This window comes from Gracilinanus agilis, chromosome 3 (assembly GCF_016433145.1).
Source record: "Gracilinanus agilis isolate LMUSP501 chromosome 3, AgileGrace, whole genome shotgun sequence".
NCBI lineage: Eukaryota > Metazoa > Chordata > Mammalia > Didelphimorphia > Didelphidae > Gracilinanus > Gracilinanus agilis.
Genome location: NC_058132.1, coordinates 612,365,736 through 612,372,876, shown reverse-complemented (window position 1 = coordinate 612,372,876; position 7,141 = coordinate 612,365,736). Strand labels below are relative to the sequence as shown.

At 42.7% G+C, this 7,141-nt stretch overlaps 1 protein-coding gene across 1 annotated transcript in view; it reads left to right on the top strand.

Annotated features, from left to right (window-relative positions):
* MREG (melanoregulin) overlaps window positions 1–7,141 on the top strand; it is a 72,119-nt gene that overhangs the window by 722 nt on the left and 64,256 nt on the right. The gene's annotated exons all lie outside the window — the stretch shown is intronic.

Below are 7,141 nucleotides of genomic sequence, written 5' to 3'. Positions count from 1 at the left end.
CCCTCTCTCCCCCTCCCTCTCTCCCTCTCTCCCTCTCTCCTACCCCTTTTGTCTCTGTCTCTCTGTCCCCTACCCCCTCTATCTCTCCGTCTCTCTGTCTGTCTGTCTCTTTCTCTCCACTGTCTCTTTGCCTCTCCGTCTTTCTCTGTCTCTTGTACAAGTTTCTGGCTGGGTTCACTGGAATCTGCAGAACTTTCTTGTCGGAGTAGTTGTGGCTGGAACTCCCCGAGAGGACTTTCGAAGCCATAGCAGATACTCTGGGAGTTGGGGACTATAAGGCATGTGTTTATAGACCTCTGAGCTGAGTGCCCTAGTTTGGAAGGGGGGAAGCTGTGAAGTTATCTTGATAGTTCTGGAGCAACCAACTGCGAATGATGGGTTTCTCCCCTGGAAAAGAAGTGGGTATTGTGTTTCTGTGGGCTGCCTAAGGTGAACAAGGAAAGTTCTCTGGAGTTAGTACAGGGGAAGCAATTCACTGATTTTCGTTTTAGGGATAGGGGGAGGGAGGCTGTCTTTGTTATGGACAGTTTAATAGATAAGGTTCTGTCTCTGGATAATTTAAGGCCCAAGAAAATGGCTTGGAAGGAAGTATCTCAATTGTTCAGATCAGGGTAAGCCTCAAAACAAAGGGATCAGAATTGGAAGAACAGGAGATAAAGAGCTGCAGACTTGAACTGAGGAAGATCAGGGTTTGAATCCTGCCCCTTTCTTACTACTTGTGTTACCCTGGGCTGATTATCAGCTAATAAGAGCTAATATTCAATATTTACATAGCACCTACTATGTGCTAGGCACTGTGCTTTACAAATATTATCTCATTTGATCCCCAAAACAACCCTGGGAAGTGTGATATATATTTTAAATATAATATGTATGTAATACAATAATAAATAACATTTCTCTAAGGAGGCAGCTAGATGGTGAAGAGGATAGAGTTCTGGGCCTGGAGTCATGAAGACCAGAGTTCAAATCCTGCCTCAGGGACACGTCCTAGCTGTGTGGCCCTGGGCAAGTCACTTAACTCTAATTGCCTAGCCCTTACTGATGAATCTGAGACCAGCTTTGGACTTAGGCCTGCAAGCACTGTTCCACTTTCTGTTCTTCCACCTGTTTCTTCATCTATAATATGAGAAATTTGGGTGTTTTAAAGGTCTTTTCCAGCTCTAAATATAAGATCCTAGGAATGCACTAATTTTAGAGTTTTTATTTTTTAGGGGGGCAAATAGGACATGAGTTCAAATCCTTTCTCAGATAATTACTAGGTGAGTGGCCTTGGATAAGTTACCTATGCTCCCTAGGTCTCAGCTCCACATCTGTAAAATGATTCCTATGATCCCATGACTTCTTTGTTGTAGGAGATTCCTTCTACTCCTGTAGATTGTTGGAGAGTTTCTAGTTTTAAAGAGCTGCCAGGGCCATTGAGAAGTTAAGTGACTTTTCTAGAGTCTCACAAGTTATGTCACAAGGATGACTTAATCCAAACAATCAATTTTACTAAGCACCTACTTTGATAAGGCCTGGGGAAACAGAAGCTGATTCAAGCAGTTCCAGCCCTCAAGGAGGAATGCAAACTAATATAAATTTTAAAAAAGCCAGGTACCTGATAAATTGGAAATAAGTAACCAGGGGAAGTCACTCCAGAAGATGGGATCTTAGCTGGGAAATGAAGCCGCCAGGGTAGGGACTACATTTCAGACATGGGGCCAGAGAAAATTCTCTGAGCCCAGAGATGGAGTACCATGTTGGTAAAATAGCCAGAAGGCCTTGAAATAGCCAGCATCATTGAAGTGAAGAGCACATATTGGGGACTAAGGTATAAGAAGACTGGAAAGCTAGAAGGGAGCTAGGTTATGAAGGGCTTTGAGTGCCAAACAAAGCATTTTTGATTCAGGAGACAATAGGGAGCCATTGGAGTTTATTGAGTAGGGGACTGACATGTTTGGATCTATGCTATAGAAAAATCACTTTATTGGCTGAATGGAGGATGGATTGGAGTGGGGAGAGGCAAGCCCACCAGCAGCTATTGCAGTAATCTAGGCTTGAAATGAGGAAAGTCTGCACAAGAGTGTTGACAGTATCAGAGGAGTATCAGGAGATGCTGCAAAGGTAAAATCAACAGGAGTTGGTGACAGCTTAGTAATGGGAAGTGAGAGATAGTGAAGAATCCCAGGATATGAGCCCGAGAGACTAGGAGAATGATATTGCCCTCTCCAGTAATGAGGAAGGCAGGAGGGGATGGGGGAGAGTTTAGGAGGGAAGATAATGACTTCTGTTTGAGACATGCTGAGTTTAAGATGTCAACTGAATATCCTTAATCTTTTTTTTTTTTTTTAAACCCTTACCCTCCGTCTTGGAGTCAATACTGTGTATTGGCTCTAAGGCAGAAGATTGGTAAGGGTAGGCAATGGGGGTCAAGTGACTTGCCCAGGGTCACACAGCTGGGAAGTGTCTGAGGCCAGGTTTGAACCTAGGACCTTCCATCTCTAGGCCTGGCTTTCTGTCCACTGAGCTACCCTGCTGCCCCCATATCCTTAATCTTATCAGATCTCTAACCCTTATGTCAGTCTGAATCTTACTTTACCCAGACTTTATTATTTTAGCACAGCATTCTTTTTGTCCATTCTTTCAGTTTGAAAAGGTATAGTCTTCTGCCTCAGAACTGATATTTGTATTGGTTCTAGAGGGTTTTGGAAAAAAAGAGGTAGTGTGATCTAGATTGATCTCACTTAGATGGTTCGAATAGGTTTCTACACTGTGTGAATCTTGGGCAAGTCTCTTGGACTCAGTTTCTTCATAAGTAAAATGGAACAGTTGCACTAGATGACCTCTAAAGGTCTCTTCCAGCCCTCAGTGTTTCTGTGTGTGAACTGTTCATGGGTTAAGGATCCGAAAGTTTAAGTTATTTTTACAATGAAAGTCAGAGTTTGGGTGGCATGCTGTAGTTTAAAACCAGTCAAAATCATATAGCATTAATAGTCTCATAAAAAGGAATGCCAGGGCAGCCAAGTAGCATAGTGTATAGAGTTCCAGACTTAGAGTCAGGAGGACCTACATTCAAATCTGGTCTCTTCCCAGATGTGTGACCCTGGGCAAGTCACTTAACCCCCATTGCCTAACCTTTACTGAAGATGAAAGGTAAGGGTTTAAAAAAGTATATAATGAAAAGAGGGTCATAGAAAGAAAGAAACCTAAGTCCCACCACTCTCTTCCAAAATTATGAATTTTATTTGTGAGATAGCTCATCCTTCCAAGGTTCCATATTTCCTGTCACATCAAGCCTTTAACATTTGTGCCTGAATTCCAAGGCTCTATGGAATCTTACCCAGCCTAAATTGTTGGAATGAAATTCCTTTTGGAAATACTAATGCCATAGAATCATTGGCCATGAGCCATGGATTACTCTTTGGAGGAAAACATTTTCTCCTACTCCACAGTTAGCTTAAGCTATACTATTGTTTTCTCTAATGTCCTAAGTTTTAATTTGTAAACATTTCATTTGTTTTGTCCACTCTCCCCCACCTTCTGCTTTATTTTTAATCTATTAACAATTTTCTTCTTAATCCAATGGTTTGTAGACTTGAGGTCCCCTCACTCCCATGGTTATGTGTGGCATCTCTAGGCAGTGATGGTGAACCTTTTATAGCTCTTGAGCACGGCCCCCTCCCCCAGTGCCAGGTTTGTCTTGCCTTACCCCACACAGGGGAGGGAGGAAGTACTCCCATTGTCCTGCTGGGTGGAGGAGTATGTGAAGTGAGGAATGTCCTCATTGAGTATAGGGAGGGGGAAGGGAGTAGCCTAAGCACTCTGCTCCCCACCAGCTCTGCTGCCTGTGAGTTGCCCACCTTACTCCCTGTGTGTTCCCACTGGTCTGCTGGGCAGAGGGGTGGGGGGATGTGAAAAAATAACGTCAGATAACATGGAGAGGGGGAGGGAGCAGCTCTGCCCAAGTCCCTCTGCCTTTCTAGTAATGAACTCTGGGGGATAGGGAGGGAGGCCACATGCCCATAGAGAGCTCTCTGTCATCGTTGGCACCTGTGCCATAGGTTCACCATCACTGCTTTAGGGGGTTCCTTGGGAGAGTGTGTTGTTCACGGAGAGACAGAGTTGTGTAGTGGAAAGGTGGTCAATAAAGAGATAGAAGACCTGGGCTTGATTAATGAAAGAGTAGCAATATAATTCTAGCAATTGTGAGTTATTATTTTTAGTAAGACCCTGGGCAAACCACTGAACCTTATCTGAGTCTCAGTTTTCCTTATCTACAAAATGGGAATAAGGGTCAGTGGAAGGCTCCTCAGACTTGGAGTCAGACTATCTTGGGTTTTCTACATAGAATCCTGGAGAAGTCACTCAACCTCTAAAGACATCAGGATCAAATCCTTTAACCTGAAAAAATGAGAGCCTTGAGATCTCTTCTAACTAAATCTATGAACCTGTGATCCTGTCTCATAGGTTGTTGTGAGGAAAGTGAGATGTCAAGTGTTCTATCTCCTGAGAGAACATTGTTATTATTGACTTGCCTTATTACCTCCAGGGGCTGACCCAGTTTTGTGCCAGTGGTTTCTGTCATATAAAGCACCTCAGAGGAGTTGTAGATCCTCCCTCTGACCCTGAAAACACAGCAAATATCAGGACTGAGAAACCCTGTGCTTAAAGCTATCACTAATTCTGAGACCCTTTAATATTCTACATCTCATTCCTAACTAGGACACTCAGGGAGACAGCTAGGTGATGCGGTGGATAGAATTTTGGGTCCAGAGTCAGGAAGACTCCTCATCCTGAGTTTGAATCTAGCCTCAGACACTGGGTGACTTTGGGTAAGTCACTTAACATTACCTCAGTTTCCTCATCTGCAAAATGAGCTGGAGAAGGAGATGACAAACTACTCCAATACTTTTGCCAAGAAAACCCCAAATGGGGGGTTTTCACAAAAAGTCGGACACGCCTGAAATGACTGAACAATGACAGGGCAATGCGGGCTTTGATCCTGAGTTCTGAAATACCAAGAGGCATTGTTAATTCTTTAATTCGTAGAGCTTAGAAATGATTGTGCTTAGCAACTAGTTTGCAAGAATATTGAGTTATTGGAGTGAGATCAGGCTTCATGCTGCTTTTCCCTGGGGCAGACATGACTAGTTATAGCTCTGTTTCACATTCAAATTCTATTAAGAACATACTACAAGTCAGGAAGAGAATTGTGCAGCTTTGGCCACGGAATGCCGGCTTCTAGTTCTGACACATACACTAATTCCGTGAAACTGGACAAGTTCCATAAACCTCTAGTGGCCTAAATTGAACCCTGAGAGTATAAGTTGCCTACTTATATTAGTAGAGAGAGATTCTTGATTGGAGGTTCCTTACACCAATGAAATCTCTTCTCTTCTTCAACTCACATCAAATGTAAAAGGCGTTGCTGTATGTGCTGGATATCCTCCAGTTCCTTCAGGCATTATGTTAATGCTTATCTGCCTCTGTGTTGTATCCTACCAGGAAAGCTCCTGTAAACCTCTTGAGGGAAGGGACTATTTTTTTTTTTTTGTTGTCCTTGTATCATGCTTTGCATATAGTGAGTATGTAATAAGTGCTGACTGAAGTGGATTGGCAAGTATTGTCTCTTTTAAAAATAACCCTTACCTTAATATCAGTTTTTTTTTCTATTTATTTATTTTTTAAACCCTTAACTTCTATGTATTGGCTCCTTGGTGGAAGAGTGGTAAGGGTGGGCAATGGGGGTCAAGTAACTTGTCCAGGGTCACACAGCTGGGAAGTGTCTGAGGCAGGATTTGAACCTAGGACCTCCTGTCTCTAGGCCTGACTCTCAATCCACTGAGCTACCCAGCTGTCCCCTTAATATCAGTTTTAAGACATCGTAACAAGCTTTCCTTTGAAGAAGGCAGAGACTTTGTCTTTTTGTTTATCCATGCACCCGGGAGGGTTCCAGTTCAATGCTTTGAATGTATTAGATGCTTAGTTATATTTGTAGAATTGAATGGAATACTTTCTTCATTGATGACTTATACGCAGCCTCCAAGTCTGGAGTCTGACAGAGTGGTGAGGGATGAAGAGAAGAGAAATGCTCATCAGTTAGTGACCCTGCTGCCCCCTGGAAATTATCTGACTGTGTTGGGATCTATATAGAGCCAGAAGGGACCTTAGAGGCTTACACCCCTCATTTTACAGATACTGAGACTCAAAGGCAGACTGATTAAATGACTTGCCCAAAATCACACAAGTGAGAAATTTAGCATAGTCAGAATTTGAATTTGCTTTCCTGTACTATAAGTTTCAGAGGAGACATTCCTCTGAAATCTGCTTATGTCCCATTCTGGGCTCATTTCTTTTTACCGCATCAATATCCATAGTCTAGCATAAGGTTAAGAATCTCCCTACCTCCTGTAATTTGGTAATCATTTTGCCATTTCCTTCTTCAGCTCATTTTACAGATGAGGAAACTGAGGCAAACAGGGTTAAATGACTTACCCAAGGTCATACAGCTAGTAAGTATTTGGGCCATATTTGAACTCAGGAAGATGACTCCAGGACCCGCACCATTGACCAAGAGAGCCATATGGCTCCTCTTGGCTCCCGCTCCCTTGAAGAGTCAAGAAGAACACAATATTCTGGTGTTGAAATTGGAGATCTTGGAGGGTGAGCCTTGGAGTATTGAAAGAGCCCTAAGAGCTTTCTTTTCACATCAGAACAACAGGGCTCCAGGTGTTAATGTCAATGTTTTCGGGGGAATGTCATTCCTTTCTAATTATTGATGCCCCCACCAGATGGACAGACCTATATGCTGATACTAGTGACAGTTATAATGAGGGTTCATATGGATTGTATATTTTCCTGTTTTATCAAATGCTTTCCCATATGTATCCTCCCACTATTTTTAAGGGAAGGGTGTCAGGTGGGAGAATAATAATAAAAACAATTACAATGACTACTGACATTGGTATATTACTTTACGGTTTGGCAGAAATTAGTCTCTTTTATAGATGAGGAAGAAGGAGCTAAGTGGCTCAGTGGTTAGAGCACTGGGGTCTGCAGTCAGGAATTCAAGAAAACTTGACTTCAAATTCAGCCTCAGACACTTAACTAGTTGTGTGACTCTGGGCAACTCACTTAACCTTGTTTACCTCATTTCCTC